At 47.1% G+C, this 21,331-nt stretch overlaps 1 protein-coding gene across 5 annotated transcripts in view; it reads right to left on the bottom strand.

The window, feature by feature from the left end:
- Positions 1–21,331, bottom strand: part of NACC2 (NACC family member 2) — a 62,070-nt gene that overhangs the window by 26,026 nt on the left and 14,713 nt on the right. Inside the window, exon 1 of one of the 5 annotated variants that reach the window (XM_060270316.1) lies at positions 1–21,328. The exons of 3 other annotated variants lie outside the window; for them this stretch is intronic. The gene's annotated coding sequence lies outside the window, so the exon portion shown is untranslated. Of the gene's footprint in view, positions 21,329–21,331 lie in introns of those variants that run through there. One more of the 5 variants, XM_035113184.2, reaches the window with a different exon arrangement.

The following is a 21,331-nucleotide window of genomic DNA, read 5'->3' as shown; positions in this document are numbered from 1 at the left end:
CTCTTTGCATTTGCACCCTCTCTTTCCTCTAGCAGGCGGTTTCTTGCTTCAGCTCATTGCCTAGTATGGTGGGATGGGATGGACAGCCCTGAACTTTAGGTGGTTGTTTTCTCTCTCCCTTCAGCAAGTTACACTGTGAGTCAGCAGAAACCGACATGAGAGCACCAGGAATGCTGCCTAGTTCTGATGCAATGGGGACCGGGTTCCCCCCCTTTTTTACTGCAAGGGAAAGGGAAAAGGAAAAGGCAGAAGGCAGCTCACTTCTCCATCTGGCTGGCTGGCTGGCTGGCTGGCAGGCAGGCAAGTAGCTGGGGGACTCACTTTTGCAGGGGCTGCAGATGTGCTTCTCCGTCCTTCCCTCCTTGCCTCCCATGACACTGGACAGGAACCTGAGCATAGTGTCCCCTATTTCGAGTAGCAGCCAAAGGCTACAAGGCAGCCTTGGGCCAGATTCAGGTGGGATTCCCCCAGTCTCCCCCCTCCTGACCTTCACAGCACCACCCCCTTCAAAATTAAGGGTGGAGGCTAATTGGATGCCCCCCCCAGCCTCTGGACTCCCTCAGCAGCTCCTGGGCCTGCATGCAGCTGCCCCATGCAGTGAGCCACAGAACTGCAAAGACTGAGCCACTCACTCTGCCCCCCACACAATCTGGCTACTGGACCTTCATAGGCAGGAAGGGGTTGAAAAGGCTTGCTGTTTCAGCTGGACCTTGCTTCAGCCTTTGGTCCTACTGCAGCTGCTGCCCTCTGTTTGCTGCCCATGACCTCAACCCTGAAACTCTTTTCCTAGGCTGGTTTTCTGTGAGTCTAGGTTTTTGAAACAAGACATCGCTAGTCCCTATTGAAATATGCAAAAAGATTAATGACTGTGGGCTTCTCGTTCCCCAGTGTATGGGGTGTTAGGAGAGGGGTAATACCTCTGGTGGGGGACACATCGTGCTCCTTTTGGGGTAGTCTGTCCACCTTGGGGTCCCCACCCTACATTCAGCTCTCACCTGTGGCTCCTAGAAGCTGTCAGCATGCAACAGCAGCCACACCCCAGGAAACAGCTTCAACTGGCTAGCTAAACCAGGTGAGGGTAGCCAATGGTTCTCAAAACCTAAGTGAGTTAGGTACGTCGCCTGCATGTGAAGACAGGCTCCAGCAAATTGAGCAGAAGAAACTATTAGTGGGTCCAATGGTCAAGAAGGCGGTTTCTGCACATGCTGTAGAAGGAAGTAAGGGGCAGATGGAGCTCATCAACCTGTGAAGGAAACCAACTAGGAAAACTCTGATCCTAAACCTCTGCTGCCTTATTTGGGAGAAGAAAAGGCTAAGGAGTAAACCCTACACAAATCCAGAGTGGAGTCCCTAAGACGCTTGGAAGATGCCTTGAGTGTCTCCTGACAACTCCTGCAGGCAAGCTGATGCCAAACATATTGCTCTGCTTTTCTTTGAACCACATTAGCAAGGCTGGGGGGGGGGGGGTCTTGCCATATGGACAGCCTGGACCTCCATATACACTGATTACTCCCCTGCAAAGTCACTTCGGTGCTGCTAATGCAATGGTTTAACTTCACCCCTGAAGGCGCACTCTACTGTCTCTGGAGACAGATGGGTGCCAACAATAAGCTCGCTCACATACACACCCCACCAAAAATAAATAAATCAGTGGTCCTTCAGGTGCTTTGAGGTGGAGGCAGCCTGATGACTCCCTTCTTTGTTTGGTTCTGAAATTTCACATCAGCATGAAAAAAGACTCGGGGTAGTATGTTGCTGTAAGAGCTGAAACACATTCCCCATTCAGACCTTCCCAATCTGCCAGCCATGAAGCTGAAGAATAAGTGAAACTGTATTCAGATGCTCATCAAAGTCAGGAAAATGATATGCAAATAGTATTTATCACATGCAACTACAATGCTGAGATTGGCATATTTTCCATTTGCATTCATGAGCCATGTCTGTTCTTCAGGGAGACTGTGACACACGCACACATACATACACACCCACACACCAAACCCGCAGCCATCAAAGTACTCTGCCTGCTTCTGTAGCCAGCGAGGCCAGGCTCTACCCAGGAACAAGCCCTGCCTTCTGGGGGTGGGGGGCACATGTGTGCTGCTGTTCCACAGGGAAGAATCTGGGATTTCCCTTCACAATGCCACCTGTGGGACAAATATCAACAGGAGGAGGAGGAGGGCCCTACTTGGGAAGACGGTGCAACAAAAGCTGGACAGAGATGGCCCAAGCCAGTTTGAGGCCCTGGAACACAAAACAAAGCATGAAACAACACCGCCAAAATGGGGAAAATGTAACAATTAACAATTTGCCCCAAAGACATGGTAGCCCCAAAGAATAACCAGCCTTGGCTGAGGGGCTCCGACAAAAGCACATTTGAGAATCAAACAGAAACAGGCAAAGGAGAGACTAGACTTCAAAGAGCAAGATTTGAGCAACACAGTCAAAAAGCAGTGTAGGTCTCACTACCTCCAAGGCAAGCAGTGGGTCTCACTGCCTTGGGTCTCACTGGGGGCCACCATTCTGCATGCTGATGGGAAGGCACAAAGCAGGGATGCTACAATGGGCATTTCACTTGCACCAACAGAAAGCAAATTGGGTGCTTATCTCAACACAAATCTGGGGAAGAGCAACCATATGCCCACAAGGCTACCTCCCTTGCCATGAATCTTTACCTCTCTCAAAGGGAGCTAGAGCAAGAACCTCCACACAGGATCTTGTCCGGGGAAGAGGAGGTTGGATAGCAGATTTCTCCATACAGTACTCCCTCCTACACAGCAGGGCAGGGTGGGGGTCTCTAGTGCATGGGTAGGGAAACTAAGGCCCAAGGGCTGGATCCGGCCCAATCGCCTTCTAAATCTGGCCCGCGGACGGTCCAGGAATCAGCATGTTTTTACATGAGTAGAATGTGTCCTTTTATTTAAAATGCATCTCTGGGTTATTTATGGGGCCTGCCTGGTGTTTTTACATGAGTAGAATGTGTGCTTTTATTTAAAATGCATCTCTGGGTTATTTGTGGGGCATAAGAATTCGTTCAGTTTCCCCAAAAAATATAGTCCAGCCCCCACAAGGTCTGAGGGACAGCGGACTGGCCCCCTGCTGAAAAAGTTTGCTGACCCCTGCTCTAGTGCTTCCACATTTTCTAAAGAAAACTTTCATAAATAACTACTTTGTAAATCAATAAATGCAAGTGCCTGGCTCTGCCCCTTATCTGGGGGTGGGAGGAGCAGTAGGAGCAGCCCAACAGCAGAAGCATCTTATCGGTGCTCAACATAGGAGTATGGGACAGGAAAGTGCAGAAGGCCTCAAAAAGCATTTACTGTCACTTCCTCTGCTTGCTTCAGCAAGTACTTATTAGTGGGATGTGATAATCAAATATGGATTTGGACAACACCATAATTTAATGAGTATATAAAAATACAGGTATTTACTTTGGCATGAATTGATTTGAAAGGGCCAACTTGAAAGATTTGGGGAGGGGGGTGGAGAGCGAAAGAAACTCAGCTGTTTTTCCTTAAAATTCAGCTGGGTCCTCCCTGGAGGAAACAGCAAGGTGGGATCCTGTCACTGCCAGTGTGCTGGCTCTGTAGAGTTCATCCTATCCAAGCTCTCCACCATCTCCAGTCCTACAAAGCCTCTTGGAAGGGCAGCACGGGTGGCGTTGTGGTCTAAACCACTGAGCCTCTTGGGCTTGCCAATCAGAAGGTCGGTGGTTCGAATCCCCACGACAGGGTGAGTTCCCGTTGCTCTGTCCCAGCTCCTGCCAACCTAGCAGTTCAAAAGCACACCAGTGCAAGTAGATAACTAGGTACTGCTGCAGTGAGAAGATAAACAGTGTTTCCATGCGCTCTGGTTTCCGTCACGGTGTTCCATTGCACCAGAAGCGGTTTAGTCATGCTGGCCACATGACCCGGAAAGCCGACTGTGGACAAACGCCGGCTCCCTCGGCCTGAAAGCGAGATGAATGTCGCAACCCCATAATCGCCTTTGACTGGACTTAACTGTCCAGGGGTCCTTTACCTTTACTCTTGCCTCTGATTCATCAACTGACTCACAATGGCCACCTGTCAGGGATGCTTTAGCTGAGATTCCTGCATTGCAAGGGGTTGGACTAGATGACCCTTGAGTTCCTTCCATTCCTACAATCCTGTTATTCTGTGATCTCCCAAGGGCTGAATCCATTTCATCTAGGTAGTTTCTAGCCATCCCTTCCTCTTGCCACAAAGGAAGCCCTGGGGTGGACAGGGCCCCCTTGAGCCATCAGAGGCAGTGGTTAAGGCCCCCCTGGCTGCACCCTTCAAAGAGGCAGAGAAAGAGTTTACAAGTTTAATATTCATAGCTTGGTTTATTTGCATATCGTGCCATAAATAGTAGACGATGAGGTGAAATACAAAGTGTTCCACTTGCATTTCTAATTGTGCTTAAAATCAGATGTAATCCTTTCTCTCTTGGAGATTTACATTTGCTGTATTGCCATTCAGGTCTGGTATTGCAAAAACTGTCCGGGAAACAACAATAAGGTTGGAACCCACCCTACACCCAGGAGAGGAACTGAGGTTCAGGACAGGTGGAAGGGAGAAGGGCCCCTCCCCAGAGGTTGCTCTGTTCTATGGGTTGGAATAGATGACTAGATGAGTGGGACTAGATGGCCCTTTGGGTCCCTTCCAACCCTACAATTCTATGCTGTCCTTGGGGTCCCACCTCCCTGTGCAATTTGGGTCCCGAAGGCAGCTAGCAAGCACAACATTTCAGATAAAATCACATTAAAATAATAAACTACACAGAAGGCAGCAGGAAAAACCAAATGTGTGTTATTTAAAGCTGGGTCCCCACCCACACACTCAATGTGGTACCTGTGGGCAGCCCCACAGCACCCACCCACCTCCCCTGGCCTTCCAATTTGTTATTTTACTTTTAAAATTGAGATATTTTGACTTTCTCTCTGCCTGTGTTTTTTTCCAGGGGGTTCTAAGCATTGCTACTTTCCCACTCTTTGCTGAAGGCCAAGGGAGAGAACAAGTCACAGATGACAGCCACCCCTGGGGAGGCCAAGGAAGACACAGCTGGTGGTTGAGAAGGACTCAGCAGGCTGGATGAGGGAAGGGAGGGGGCAGAAGTTCCCAGGTTCAGCCCCAAATACCACCTCTAGGTGGGGCTGGGAAGGCCCTTGTTTCTACTTCAAGTCTTAGAGAGCTGCCACTACAGTGTGGGAACTCCCAACTCTCACAGGGCTGATGGGAGTGACCAAAGGCTTGACTCAGCCTCCTCCTCCTCTTGCAACCTCTTTCAGAAGTCTCCTTAAGACTTGGATGCTCATTGCAATATCTATCCCCCTGCCCCAAGAATCATTAGCCTTCTGGCTAAGCTGGTTAAGACTCTCCCTGGGAGTAATTAGTTCCCTTTCACATGTAAGGATGGTTAAGTATTATAGGGCTGGCTGGAGGAGACCTCCCAGTGCAGCGTGGAACAGCAGCTGCTCACATTTTTGCCTGTTCACAGAGTTCTGGTTTGAAAAGGGGGACATTTTGCAGGAGACCACCACCTCTGTCCATCACCGGCCCCCACATGGCAGCCACTTCTTCCTTAGGAAATTCCCCACCCCCAGCAAGTGAACTCCATCTTCCTCTTTTCCCTCTTATTTCCCTTGGGGAAATGGAGCGACTGTAGGTTTATAAAACATCTTCACAACAAAAATGTTAATGAAGCTGTGTGCAATTAAGACAAAATATAAAAGATTACAAACTCAGCAAAATAAAGGCAATAGATTGACTTATACAATTATACCATAACTATTCCATCAAATGACTGGGTCCTATTTCAAGGAATACTTCCTTAAGCAAAAGTGACTAAATATCAAGACACTTGCATGATTCCAGAAGGCTGGAGCCACAACACTAAAAGCCCAGTTTCTAGTGCAAACTAAACATACTCCTCACACATGGCACCCTCAGCAGGGCCACAACCTAAGGAGCCCAGTAGCCAGGCAGAGGTGTAGGGGACCAGCCTGATTAATGCCTTTTAATGTGCCCCTTTAACTCACGTGCTCCTTTAACTGATGTGCATTGATTAAGCCCATTCACACATCCAAAGAAGGAACAGGTGGGGTAGGATGATGGGCAATGCCTCTCCGCAGCTATGGTAGCTTAGAGAAAAATATAACACCCCCCCATACACACACACTTTCTTCCGTTAATCCTGCCAGCACCCAGAGAGAAATGAAAGCAAACTGTTCAGAATTCGCCATTTGTTGCCTTGCAGTTTTGCACCATTCAGATGTTCTTTGGCTTTGTGCCCAGACCTAATTTTAAACCCATTTACTAGAAATCCCACAAATTAAAGGAAATGTGGATAATGTTGTAAGAATCCTCTGGGCCAAATAAAAGCTAAACGTTGCCTGCCTTCCTGGTGCATCGGAGTAAGACCCTGAACCACAAAAGCCAGATTTCCCCAAAGCTCTTTTGCAACAGTGAGAGGATCTTGTTTTGTTAAATGTTGCTCTGATTCATGACAGAAGTACAAGGAAGGAGGGCAGGCGAGACAAGGCAGCAGCCACCCAGGCTGGGAGAGCCTGTAAGCCAAAGGCTGGAAGGAGCAACTAGGAAGAGGCTGAACCAGGGAGGCAAGCAGGTGGAAGAAAGCAAGAGGATGCAGCAGAGGGTGGGGAGAGAGAGGGAGAGGGGCAACACACACACACACACACACACACACACACACAGGACCACCCTCCACCCACCACAAAAGAAGCTGTAATGCCCATGTTCCATTTTCCTTCCAATGGAAGGGGCACTTAGAACTCCCAGCTGGTGAGGGCCAGCTCTGCCCCACACCATGGCATACAGACAAGTCCCCAGCCCTGCGTTCGCAGAACACATAGTGCTTTACACCTTAAGCTGCTTCCACCCTTGCACCTCCACCCCAGTGCCACATTTCTTCATAGAATCATAGAACTGGAAGAGCCCCCAAGGGTCATCTGGTTCAACCCCCAGCAACAAAAGTATCATAAAGAAAGCATCCCTGACAGCTGGCCATCCAACCTCTTATCAGAGCAAAACCTGAAGTTCCCCAAGGAGGGAACTCTGGAGGAGGTTGCTTTGGACAAGGCAAGGTGGGAAAGGGACAGTCCAAACTCAAGACCTGGGACTATGGCACCGAGGACTGCACCTGCTGCCCTTCCCCAGAAGCGGGTGGCTAAGGGTATACCTCCCATAATGATGGAAACTTGATTGGCAGTTATCAACCCAGACACAAAGAGACCTTTCTAAAAAGTAGGGGGAGCTCTTCTCTACTCCCACAACCACGAGGTGCTGCTGCTCCTGCTGCACACCAGACACCTCAACGTACAACCTTCTTGTGTCCACACAGCCCAAGGATTCCACATCCACACTGCCTTCCTGAACCCTTTGAAATCTTGCAGGAGGAAGAAGTGCAAGACCCCACCCCCACCCCCCTTAGATGATCACCCCACGACAAAGAACTCATTAGGGGTTGATTCACTCCTCAAGTATGTCAACAAATTCAGAGGTTTTCTGGAACAAGAAGCCTTGGGGAGCAGCCCTCTGTGTGACCCTGTCCACCTTGCCTTATAGGGGGTCCCATATGTGGAGTGGAAGAATGGAGAGGAAACGGAGGCAGCCTCGGCTCTTCTGTAAACTATAAGCAAAGCAACGGAGCTGCAGCCCAGCAAGCAAACTAACTTGTGGCTTCACTCCAGGTCCACAAGCAGACATAGGGCAAAAACCTCCTAAAAGCTTGCTACACACAAAGGTGTCTACAGTGCAGATATTTTCCTAGCCTCCCTGGTGCAAAATACCACCATCCTCGGATCTGGGCACTCATTCATTTTGCAGCACCTACGACTCCACCTACGACTTACGATCAACTATCGTCCTGACATTATACTGTATTTCATGTATGCTTCCTTTAAAAAAGAAAGAAAGAAAGAAAGAAAATAAATATGCAGAAGCTGGAAGCGTTTCCAAGGTTTGCAAATAAGCCCAGCATTTTGGGAAGCTTCCCTGGATCAATATGCTTTTCTCTGCTTGCCTGTGAAAATATTCAAATGCTCAGCCTATGAAGCCAAGTCCTTTTCCTATACTTTGCCTTCCTTCTCAGGCAGAAGAGGAGCGGCTGCATAAACCACCAGGTGACCTGAACCTGGACCTGACTCAGAGACCAATTCTGCAGCTGTTTTGTCCATCTGCTGAGGGATAGGAAACAGCTTCCTCAGCCATTCTCCCCTTTCTCAACTACTGCCCCCCACCAGTGCCTATGGGGGGGGAAACTCCTATGTGTGGAGCAGCTGGGGATGAAGACCCAGAGAAGAGGACAGAACAAAACTGAGTGGGCCCATTAGTCCTCTGCAGCACTCCAGGAACCAGTAAAATGCTCCCCACTTGTGCAAGTGTCAAAGCAAGGGCAAAAGGGCCCAGGCACATTCATCAGCAAACATCCCCTTCCTTAGCTCAGTTTCCTGGACAAAGAGCATTAGGCAAGCTCTTGGAGCAGTGGTGTCCAAACTTTTTTCAAAGAGGGCCAGATTTGATGAAGGGTCGTGGGGGCCTACCAAAGGGCTGACCAAAGTTGTTGTTGACCTTTCTTAGGATTGAAGTTTTTGACCTTTTGGGGTTTTTGGTTTTTTTTTAGGACTGAAGTTGTTGAGATTTTTTAAGGGTTGGAGTTGTTGAGCTTCTTTTAGGATTGAGATTGTTAAGGTTTTTTTAAGGATTGTTACCCCAGGGAATAAACTGCCACAGGGGCCAGATTAAACCAACCAGCGGGCCGGATTAGGCCCCCGAAATGGACTTTGGACATGCCTGAGGATCAGCATACCAGTAACCACTAGCCCCGCTCCCGGCAATTGGTATTCAGAGGCATCCTGCCATGATGGTCCAGTTGCTGGAAATCACAAGTATGGAGAGTTGCTTCTGTGGAGCTCAGGTCCTGTTCATGAATTGGGATTTCCTCCTGCCTTTCCATTTGCAGCTACCAGATTAGGATGGATTGCTGGGCAATGGGGAGGAGGCATCTAGCTCATCAGGGAAAATAGCAAAACAGTGCTTTACACAAGTCCAGGGTTGCATCAATGGAGTAAATGCACTGACCCCACAGAGCCCTTCCCAGCTGAAAGAATGAGAATCACAAGAGAGAATTTCAGCCAGGTCTTGTCAGTGAGAGCGCTCTGAAAAATGCACATTCTGCACAGCTGAAGTTACAACCTTCAAAATTGGGAAATACAGGGAATTTTGCAGTCAAGCTCAAATAAGACTGTGCTCTCCCTTGCTGTTTTCTCCTCCTCCTCTTTTTATTTTATTTTTAACCACAAAGTTCTTCTCTCAGTGTTTGCTCACTTCTTAAAAAACAAACAGTTGTCGAAACAGCTTTCAAGCTCACTCGCCACATTAGTTAAATAGCAAGCATGGCACTGCTCAGCATCATGTCCCTCTTGGCATGGGTGATTCCCCACAAAGAACACCATCCAAAGAGAGCCAGGAGATGCCTAAGAACCAGAGTCCCTTGCGCCAAGTGGCATCCTTGGGCAGCAGTTGAGTTCCCTGCCCCTATTAATCCCCAAACCTCCCTGCATGCCCCTCAGAATGACTAAGCAGCAGAACAGCAAACTGTCCAAAAGGGCAAGTTGAACCACTCTTGCTGGCTCTAACTTGATGATTTATGGCCCCTATTAATGTTCTAGCTTCTTAATTGGGTCTCCGAGAACCATTATATTCTCTGCAGAAACAGACTTAACTGAGAAACCCTTAACAAAACATTTTGCCATCAGCTGCATTACATAAATGGCTGCTACACCAAAAAACAAGATAATATTAAATTAAAACTAAAACAGCACCAATCCACCCCTCCCACTACAATGGACCAAAGGGCCTGTGCTATCATGCAACTAAGGCGGGACACACTTGCCTCTTTCACAACTAAGGAAAAATGAAAGACTGCTCACCTATAACCAGTAATATTCAAGGGGTCATCTGCACATCCCCCACCTGCAAAGCTACATTCAAACATCCAGGGTTTTCATGGGGGAAACTGGTGCCCTGTAATATTTAATTACTTTCATGTCAGCATAGATGTCTAATGGCTCAGAAGTTACTGCATCCATAAAATATACAGTCTCATTTTTTCTTGCTCCAAAAACCTGATAGGATTAATATAGTTAGCATGAGATATTAGTCATAAAGTCAGATGTAAGTGGTGGTAAAATTAGCTGCCGAAATGGTCTGCTTATGGAAATCATTTCTTCTGTGCATTGTGCCCTGCTCCTTTTACATTTTAGAAAGGGGGAAGAATAAAGGGAATGGACTGGAAATTAGAATAGTTGGTTTCTGCATTTGAGGCTTTTCTACAAATGGGTTTGTTTCATCTTTTTCCGGCAAGAGGGAGAAAGGCAATAAGTGCTTTTAAGCTCTGCTATATATTGAATAGCCTGGAGTACAATTGGGGTGTGTTTTTATAGCAGTTAGGATTTGTGTAGATTTATTTGCTCCAAAGAATAGCGGGTGCAGCAGGGGGTGGGGGTAGCAATCTTCAGGTGGCATGTCCACACTACAACCTGAAGTAACTCTCTGCAGCATCCATCCCAGTGGAACCCCCTGACCCCAAAGCAAACAGAGGTGGAAACTGTGACCAAAGCACCAAGATGAAGAGGAGGAGGTAAGGAGGTAACTTTGGTACTTAGCACCAGCAGTGGCAGGACCCAGAGCCTCACGCCCTTTAGAACAATCTGTTCCACAGCAAGACATCAGACTCTGGGCTAGATGGTCTTTGGTTTGATCCAGCTGCAGGGCTCTTCTTCATTTAGGAGCATTGGAAGCTGCCTTCTTCCGAGTCAGATTCATTGGTCCATCTAGCTCAGTAGTGTTAACAATGACTGGCAGGAACAACTTTCCAGGTTTTCAGGCAGAGAACATTCCCACCTAGATATATTGGCTGTTGAACCTAGGGCTTTTGCATGCCAATCTATTAATTCACAATTTGATTTATTTATTTTGAAGGGGAGACAGCAAGAGCAAACGAGGGGGGGTACCCCACAGATCCATCCTGCAGCTAGGCAGAAGTCGGACACTTATTTTATGCAAGAATAGCCTGAGCCAAGCGTCATTATAATTCATTTTCAGAACACCTTTTATTATATTCACTCACAAATTAAACGAAGTTGGAATAATCATGCCTCTGCTTTGAATTTACATAACCAATTGAGATTCTTGGCTGTTACTCTCATGCTGAGAGAGGAAGAAAAAAATATTTAAATTGTATCACTGTAGATGTGAAAAGGATTAACTCTTCCCTAGTTTAGGGATCAAAGATGCATTTATTGCAAGGGCAGTAAACTAACTCTGCCAATTCTGCAGGGCTGCCTCCCCCATTGAATCACAGACCGAAAGTTGGAAGGGACCAGTAAGGCCATCTATCTGGAAAGAGGCAAGAATGACCTGGGCCACTGAGGGGGAGGCAGATTGCAGCCCCTTCAGGAAGCCCCACAGTCCAAGTAGAGTATTACCTGGAGGGAGCAGGGCAGGGGGGTCAGAGAGACAAGTGACCACAGCCCTGGGAGCAGGAGGGAGAAGCAAAGGGCTTGTCAAGAACCCTGACAAAGCCTGAACAATCAGTTGTCATTTCTCCAGAGTGCCAGGAAAAGTCTGGAAAGTTTAGTCAAAACATTCTCCACAGTAATTTGCACTATAAAAGAAAACATTTATGTAAGGAGAAAACTGAGCGAGAAAAATATCCCTTCTTGTGACTGTGTTTGAATTAAAACCTCTCGCTACTCTAATTCACGATGCCACACAAACATCTTATAAGGAATAGGATATCTTCAGAGCCATTTGTTTAGCAGATTCCATTCTATGGGCACATGGGGGAAAGGAGAGGGAGAAGGGGGAGCACTAATTAGTGCATTAATAAGAACAAGTATTGTGGGAGGAAAAAGGATCGTGTTGGTGATGGCCCAGGCTTTCATTCAAGTTCAGAAATATCAGAGGAAGTCATGGGGAGACAAGTCTGCCATTTATGACAGTTTCCATCTTTCTCTCACAAAACAGAGACCTATTTTGGACACCATTCCCAGGAGGCCCCTTGAGCCCCCTACATCTGACACACATAGTCCACTGCCCCCGTTTTGTCTGAAATGGCCCTCAGCCAGCCTTGGCATTTCTCTGAGCTGTGCTATTGTAGGATCTGGGAAAACAAAGCTTGAAGCAAAAGAAGCGTCAGCATCGGCCTTGGGCCTCCTACACTGGGGAAGCTGTCATGCTGACTTGATGCATGTGCCACTGTTTTAAATGCACAATATATATGCACAATATATACACACAGAAGCAAAAAAAAAGGTTTAGACTGTTTTTATATATGCAACTTTTCAACTGTTTCCTAAAAGCTTTTGCTATGTTGCACATCTCTTCATGATGCATTTTCCACCTGGCCTGGGAGGGTGGGGTCCCAACTGACTCCTGCTGCTAAAGCTGAGGCTGCTGAACAGACTCTTGGGCCGTGGTGTTGTTGTTGTTGTTTTGGGGGGCTTGTTGTAGGGTGTATGTGCATTATTCCAGCTCACATGGAATGCCAAACTCAGAAAAGACAATTTCCTGCAGGGTCATTGTGCCATTCTGTTGGAGAAAACAGCAAAAAGTCTTGTTGCATCATCTGCTGGCATGTCAGACAAACGAGGCTTGCTGATTCCACCACAGATTTTGGAGTCCCCTGTGTCTACGGTAGTGGCCCCTTCCCCAAATTATGTATGGGACTTTGTGAGATAGTAATATCTGCTTCAAGAGATGTTTGAGCAATAACCACTAAATGGCTGCACAGTTGTCATGGGATCTTCACCAATGCAAAGAACAGATGGATCAGTTTGTTTCCTTCACTATTTGAGAAAGAGGGGATTTATAAAATCAGGAGAAGCAAAGGCTGTGGCCAAATTCACTGGCATTCTTGGATTGCTGTTTCAGATGTTGTCATTCTACATCCATAAAACAGTTTTGGGAATGTCTCCCTGCACGTGGCTGGCAGTTGGAGACACAAATTTTGGGGGTAAGTGGGATAACAATTTAAATGCTGTTCATAAAAATAAAGGAACTCAAACATCCAAGCAAGTTATTCAAAGGCAATCCCAAGAGTCCAAGATGTCAATCAGCTCTGGAAGGCAATACATTTCAGGCAAAAATGCAACTTCCAAAGACAAACCAGCAGTGTGTGGAGGGGGGAATCTTCTTTCTTGCTGGCAGCTTATGCCTCCCCCTTGCAGCTCCCAATTGCTCACTCTGGGAGTTGTTGGACCTGTTGCTTAGACAGAGGCACTTGGTGTGTCTTCCCACTGGCCCTGCAGAAGGGAGAGCTGCTAATGAGATTGGGGCAAAGTGTAAGGCAGAGAGGAAAGGAGCAGGCCTGAGAGCCAGTACTGCCACCTGTAAGAGCAGGACTGAGTGGGAGGTGGCAGGCAGGTGTCCCTTGAGGACCAACAGGACTCAGGGCTTGTTGCCTTGAAGTCCCCCACTCCCCAAATGTGTGTGTCTGTGTTCCCATTTCAGGATAACTGGCTCAGCAGGGAGTTGGTGCAGAATAAAAATTGTGCAGTTAAGATGAGAAGGGGAGTAAGAGAAGATTGTCCAAGATGCTTGAGCAGCTTCAGAAGACAGAAATGCAGGCAGCATTAACATTTTAATTGTTATGCATCTTTTTAATCTTCCTTCACACTAATGATTTTACAGCCTTCAAAAAAAAACAACAACAGGAAAACTGCTGAGAACAAAAGAACTCCTCCAACATTTAACAGAATTTAAGTCCATAATGAGAACTGAAACAAGCCTAGTAATCTATGGTGCAATAAAAACAGAAAACATTTCTGCAAGCATCAGGAAATTCAAATTTAGGGTTGCAACCTTAACTCTGCCCTCTTGCAGAGATGCATTAAAACCGGGCATCAAAGTGCTTCCAGATATGAAGATTCTGTAAAAGGCAACACTTCAGAAGATCAAGTATGCTGTAAGTGGAGGACTATGTCCAAGTGGGGGTGGGGTAGGGCCCAGGATCAATTCCCATTCAACTATGGAGCTCACTGGGTGATTTCAAGGCCAGTCATTGCCTCTCAGGCTGGCCTACCCCTACAAGCTTGCTGGGAAGGAAAATATGGGGAGAAACCCTGCACTCTTTGTAGACATGCAAACATGGCAGGTAGGCAGAGGAATTCACTGATAACAAGGGGTTGAAGCAGCTGCCAGGCAGATGACTCCTCTGTCCGCCTAGGGATATTTGGGAAGGCATCATATTGGGGGCACTGCTGGTGAACAGGTGGGCAGGAGGATAAAAATATCCTCCAATCCCCAGCTTTTCCCCCCTTGCTTTTCTTTCTTTCTTTCTTTCTTTCGTAACCAGGTACAGGGCTACCGTTAAAGCATGTCATGATCCTGGGTGTCAACCAGGCAGACCGTGAAGCAAAACAGTGGCTGAATCTTTGCAAAGCTCACAAAGCAGATTCCCCGCTATGATCCCTGGAAGAGTTTCATGTTATTTTGGTGCGGCAGGTTTTGAGAACACAAAACCAGGCCCAAAGAGCCTTGAGTGATTTCACTGGCTACTGTGAGTCCCAGAAACCACACCACTCTCTCCTATCCCCGCCAACACAAAAGGGTTTGTGTTCTTTTTCAGTCCTTTTCACAGGCACCAAGCAAGAAGTAATCCAGCCTTCTTTCTTAAGAAAGCATAAAGAGGGGATCCCAGTATCTCTGTGCCCAGAGCAAATAGACTATGCCTGTGAGTATGTGCAGAGTGCTAAATGCAGCCACTGCAAAGCTTCCATTCTGCAGGTTGCAGCTCCCATCCCTTGCCCTGAAAAAGTCCATTTAGACTTTCCTTGGAGCAAACTGTCCCTGAAATCCCTGGAGATCTGGCCTCTGCCCCAGTGTTAGAAACTCAGATATATAAACTAGGCGCCAAACAACTCCTTAAACCAGGGTTAAAGGTAAAGGACCCCTGACCATTAGGTCCAGTCGTGACCGACTCTGGGGTTGCGCGCTCATCTCGCATTACTGGCCGAGGGAGCCGGCGTATAGTTTCCAGATCATGTGGCCAGCATGACAAAGCCGTTTCTGGCAAACCAGAGCAGCACATGGAAACGCCGTTTACCTTCCCGCTATAGCAGTTCCTATTTATCTACTTGCATTTTGATGTGCTTTCGAACTGCTAGGTTGGCAGGAGCTGGGACCAAGCAACAGGAGCTCACCCCACCACAGGGATTCGAACCGCTGACCTTCTGATCAGCAAGCCCTAGGCTCAGTGGTTTAACCCACAGAGCCACCTGGGTCCCTTAAACCAGGGTTACAGACACCAAAACAGAATGTCTAGTTGCCATGTTGGGGCCAGACGGCTTGAAACTTGTATTTTCAATACGACTTTTGTTCCTGAAATACATTCTGATTGTGCAGATAAAATATCACTGATAGAATTCTACAGGATTAGTTGTTAATGTGTGAAAACAGGCAAGATTGAAGGATCCCCAGCCATGCACCTCCAGATGGTGGGGATGTAAGCCACCTGGAGCCTGGGCATCTTCACTTGGTCACCTGGCACCTGGTGAATTTTGAACACTGCTCTGCCCTCCTCGATGACTCTCTTCAGGAGGCAGAGGAGGAGGAGGAAGATGAAGAGGAGGAGGAGGAGCCTGCCTCTCTTCTCAATTCATGGGGCTCTTGACAGGTGGGACAGGATGAAATTTTTAGAAGATTTCATTCTGTGACCCAAGAGCAGAGTAAATTAATTATTACCGGTATTATTATTATTAAATAAATAAATAAATAAATAATAGCAAGACTAATAATACTGGAAGAGTATTATTTATGCATTATATTGAAAAGCTTCAAACCCTTTGGATGAAGCAGAAAATATGCATGAATAAATAAAGGCAGGCTGACCTAGAAAAGGCACTGCTCAGATTTCTCCCTCCTTCAGAAATTTCTCTTCCATGGCAGACTTAAATGGCTGAAGCAAATGTGTGCATTGAAAAAGTGGGGGGGGGGCTTGATAAGGATCTGTGAGCTTCCAGGACTTATGGGTTGAGACCAGGGAGATAAGAAACACAAGAGTAATTGCTTCACTGTTTGGAGATGGACCTTTCAGGCTCCCCCTGAATGCCAAAGGCAGCTGCTCCTAGCCCTGTAGCAACTTGGATCACAGCTGTACTAAGCCTCAGGATCATGTTTTATATGGGCAGCTCTTACTTCCATCCCACTTTGCAGGTAGTGAGCCATGTTCAAGAGGTGAAAGGTCACTTGTTTGTGGCCTTGGCAAGGAAGGCCTGGTCCCAACTTTGGGCCAAATCACAGGTCCAAACAAACATCAGGGAACAACAGTTCCAAGAGTGGAGGCAGTTTCCTCCCTGACAAGCAAGCTGGGTCATGGAACAAAACATTACACATGATTTACCGTATTTACTCAAATGTAGTGCACACTTTTTTTGGCCAAACTATATCTTGAAAATTAGGGTCCACATTAGGTTTGATGGCGCATTTACATTCACCACAAATACTTTTTTGGTTTTAAGGTTTTGAAAATGGAAGTACATTGTGCATTAGATTTGCATAAATACAGTACAGTAATCACTATGAAGAATCTTCCCAAGATATGTATTTTTGTGACTTCCCTTTGAAAAATTAAACAAGAAGAAGAAGAAGAAGAAGAAGAAGAAGAAGAAGAAGAAGAAGAAGAAGAAGAAGAAGAAGAAGAAGAAGAAGAAGAAGAAGAAGAAGAAGAAGAAGAAGAAGAAGAAGATAGCCTTGGCTAATGAATCACAGTACCCAGCAAATGAGCACTGGCAAGTGACACAGTGAAATATGCCTGCAGCAAGGGAGAAACATATTTTGCAAATGATCTCACTGGAAAGAAAAACCTGGGCTGGCCTTGGATTTGCTACAAAAAAATTGGCACAGAGATTATCAAAAGCCTTGTCACTGGGATGTAATGGCAGGTCAGATGGGGAAGGAAAGGACCCTGGGAGGTTTGTGCTCTCTTGTTAGCTGGCTGAACAATCACTCTCCTGATTACTAATCATGTTTTAATTTTCACATTTGAAATTGCTACATTCAAGTCCTGTTAGCCAAGCCCCACTAAAACAGGAGATAAACCGGGCTGTCAAGATCGAACCCCACAGAAAGAAGAGTCAACTCACAACAAGGAAAATGTTAAGCCAGCAATTTGCACAAGACGCTCTTAGCTGGCCTCAGAGTTTAAGAGAGGAATTAGCAAAAATGTACAATTCTCTCTGCAGCCATCTGCTGTTGCATAGAACTTAAACAAGGCAAGGGAGGAAGTAATAACAAGAGGTACAAGCCACTGGTTGGAGGGAAGAGCACAGCTCTTCATTTCCTTCACTGCCTCCCATCGCTGCCTCCTTTTACTCCCCATATTTGGTGGTGTCTGTCAGCACCAAGTGCTGCTTAGGGCTGCCCTTGATGACTGCAGTCACAACAGGAGCAGACCTGAGCCACTAGATCTTGACTGAGTGTAGCACCAGAACGTGAATGATGCTCCTTCTAGCACCTCCACATTTCTACCACTAGATAAGTCGGGTGAATCATACAGTGGTACCTCGGGTTACAAACGCTTCAGGTTACAGACTCTGGTAACCCGGAAGTAGTACATTGGGTAAGAACTTTGCTTCAGGATGAGAAGACAAATCGTGCAGTGGCGGCGCGGCAGCAGCAGGAGGCTCCATTAGCTAAAGTGGTACCTCAGGTTAAGAACAGTTTCAGGTTAAGAGCAGACCTCCAGAACGAATTAAGGATCACGTCTGCTACTGGGCCCCATTAAGGCCTCCAAAATCAACCTGGAGAGGACTGCTATTTAAGGTTAGGGTAGGAGAGTCAGGGCACACAGCAGGGGTTCTGAAGCTACACCCAACCATTGTGGAGGCTGAGCACCTGCTAAAAATGGTGCAGGTCTTTGCTCTTTAACTTCATCTGGATTCTGATGACTGTGGGTTAAGGAACAAATGAGTGAACAAATGCACCAGGGTGGGATCTCTTCCAGTAGCACCACCAGCACCACCCTTGCCCTGTTGCACAAGTATCATTTTCATTACATCTGAAACTGTGAGCAATACCCCAAAGCTACCCCGCCAACCTTTTTTTTAAAAGAAAAAACAATTTTATTGGTTTCTAAACAAATACAAAAACCATTAAATGCTTTTCCAGCAGTACAACTTCATTTTCCCCAGAGACTACACAACAGCTGGAGCCTAACCCTTTAGAAGCAAAGCCCACAGAATGAAGAAGCATATTTGGATGGCAAGCTTGGACACAAATCTAAAGCCAAAAGCCCAGGAAAACATCACATCCAAACAGCCCCCAGTGAAGAAATAACTACCTTCTCTTTCCTTCAGAGCTAGGAGCAAATATTTCTATATGACTATGTTGAAAGTAATAAAAGTGAGAGTTGTCATGCTTAGGAAAACTCTCCTCACTCTACACTTTACAAACATTACTACAATTTGGCACAATTTCTGCTTTAAAAGCCTTTAAAGTGAAATTTGAAGTGTACCTTTATTTGAAGCTTTGCGTAACACTTCATGACCCTAATGGAGACCTAAGTCCATAAAAACTATAAACTTGTGCCAGAAAACTCCACGTTGTTCCTGAAACCAACAATTCAGGGCTCAGGAGTGTCTCCTCTGTACAGGTTGAGGCCAGGTATGTTTGTTAAGGACTTTTGGAAATTGGTAAAATCACCCTATAAACACAAACTGTGAATGCTGCGGAAATCACAAGAGTCAGGGCCCAGAAACTGCATGACAGGAAAATATTTCGCTCAGGCAGCAGAATACTAATTCATAGGAGCAGCTTTGACAGGAAGAGAACAGCCATAAATTCCACTCTGTTTACCAAATTCAACTTCAACTGCTCTTTAATATTTCAGTTAGCAAAAGGTAAGAGCGTGTACCAGCTCATCAATTCCTCATGTCACAAGACCAACCCTGGGCATGCAGCCAGGGCATCAATCCGCACAGCCCTGCAAAATGCCTCCCAAAGAAGAGGAAACACACAAGTCAGTCTCCCAATTAACGGAGCAGCATGTAATGGATCCACGTCATTTTTAAGTGCTTCTGTACTTTGCTGCCGCAGCACAGACACTCACGTACTGGAGTTCAGTGCCCCCCCTCCTCTTCACAGAAGCTGAACCATTTGGAGGAGTCCTGGGGCACCAAATGCATTTTTAACCACAGCATGTTCAGGAACACACCAGCACTGGGAAAGGCACTTATCTGGTTTGGAATCCCAGAACACACACACACATACATCTGCTGTGGTCAGGAATTATGTTCTTGAACTGGGACAATACACAACACTATCAAATTCTAACAGCTCTCCTCCTGCCCTTCCTAAACAAACTTCTACTTATGTGCCTCGCCATCTTCTCAGACGATGCACCACTGCTCCAAAACTAAAATCAGATACTCATTAAAACAAAACAGTCGCAAGAAATTCTGAGAAGTCATTTTCCCATGAGGCATCTACACTGACCATAGGGGAACAGAATCACACCTGCTGGCCAGTCTGGCCCCCCACAGGCAAATTTTGTGGAAGCCACTTCCATCCAAGGGTGTAAAGAGAATTGGAGAGAAAGACTAAGAAATGAAAAAAACAACATATTTCTACTCTAATTGTCAAATTATTTTCAATAAAGAAACCAATCTTTTAAAACTGTGCAACATAGGCAAATTCTTCCAGAACACCAAGGTTACTTTTCTTGAAAAGCACCAGTGTCTGTCTACCAGTTGCCCCATCTCTCTAGTCCACCTCCAACAACACACTAGTTTCTTACACTGAGAATCCTTCTATCTGCACATCTTTGGAACCAAGACAGACCCCTCCGCAAAGTCCTCAAATGTCTTGCAGAAGCAAAGTCCCAAAGGCTCCTGTGCCCTTGAGGGTGCATTTGCCAGGTGTGTCCTGGCAACACCTGTCAAAATCCTCCTCCTTCTCTAAAAGCATTTAAAGTGCAAGGTCCATCAAAATGCTGAGGTAAGAAATATCCAAGCAGCTCACCTCAGTGGAGGAGGGGGAAGTGTGTGTGTGAAAGAGAGAGAGAGAGAGAGAGAGAGAGAGAGAGAGAGAGAGAGAGAGAGAGAGAGAGAGAGAGCCTTCTTCTTCCCCAAAAGCAAATACACAAGTTCCTCTGGCTCTTTCTAGCCTTTGGAAACTTACACCATCCTGCCCTGCAAAGTGACAGCCAATAAGTCATTTTGCTCGCTGACCATCTCTTGCATCCATTACCCAGCTGCTCTGTTAATTTGATTAACACACTGAGCTAATTGTATTCAAAGCAGAATCTACCAGACATAACCCTCCAAAGAATTCTTACGGGGGGGGGGGCAGGTGAAGAGAAGCAGAAGAATACTCTTGAACCAATGAGGACCATTTCTCTCACCCCAGAAAGGGATGCAACAGGTATGGAGGGCTGCTCCTTCTGCCTGCGTCCCCCTTCTTCCAGCAGAGAAGGATTGAGGGATGGTCTTCAAGAGGAACACTTACCAGCTGTGGGCTGTCTGGGGCCGCCTGTCTTTTCAGGGGCCCTGAGACAGGGGGTGCCGCTCCCCGTCCCAAATCTTGACACTGAACTGGCAAGGAGGTGCTCAGCTGGCAGAGCAGGCAGGTGCAGAGGCGTCAGGGAAAGGAGTCCTAAATTGCCCCCCCAATCCCCCTACAAAAAGAGAATGGAATTTGCGGTGCCTCTCTTCAAAGAGCAGGTGTGAAGGGGCGCAAAAGCAGGGGCGAGATAGGAGGCGACTGTCGGGGAAGGGGGAAGCAGGTGCCGCTGCGCTCCAACTCCCAGCAGCCCCCGCGGCCAGGGGAGAGGGGGCGGGAGAAGCAGCACCTGGACAACCAGCAACCAGGTGTCCCCACCCCGCACCCCAGGCTACGCCCTCTCTGTAAAGGGGCAGGAAAGCCCCCAACCTCCAAGGTTTCCCACGCGAGCAGCAGCCTGGCTCCCAGCAGATACAGTCGTCCTGGACCACTTTGCGAAAAGGACAACCCGTGCTCGAGTTTGGGTCCCCCCCCCCTTCCAGATTTCCCTTCATATGGGGGAATGCGAAGAGGAAATCAGCAGTGTCGCTGAGGAGACTCCAAAAGACAGTATTTCTACTATCCTGTTCTGTTCTAGGGGGTGGGGAAGACTCGGGTGACATAAGAGGGAGAAGGGAACGCAGGGCAGTGCAGGGGAGGTTGGCAGCTGACGCCCTCTCCCCACTCGGTGCGCGAGAGCAAGCGGGGTTGAGGGGGGGAGAGACCCCCTTTCCCCCTCCCTCCTGGGGAAAGGTAAGACTGGAGTCGGACGG

This window comes from Zootoca vivipara, chromosome Z (assembly GCF_963506605.1).
Source record: "Zootoca vivipara chromosome Z, rZooViv1.1, whole genome shotgun sequence".
Lineage (NCBI taxonomy): Eukaryota > Metazoa > Chordata > Lepidosauria > Squamata > Lacertidae > Zootoca > Zootoca vivipara.
Note: the sequence above shows the minus strand (reverse complement) of the source record. Positions and strands in the feature narration are given on the sequence as shown.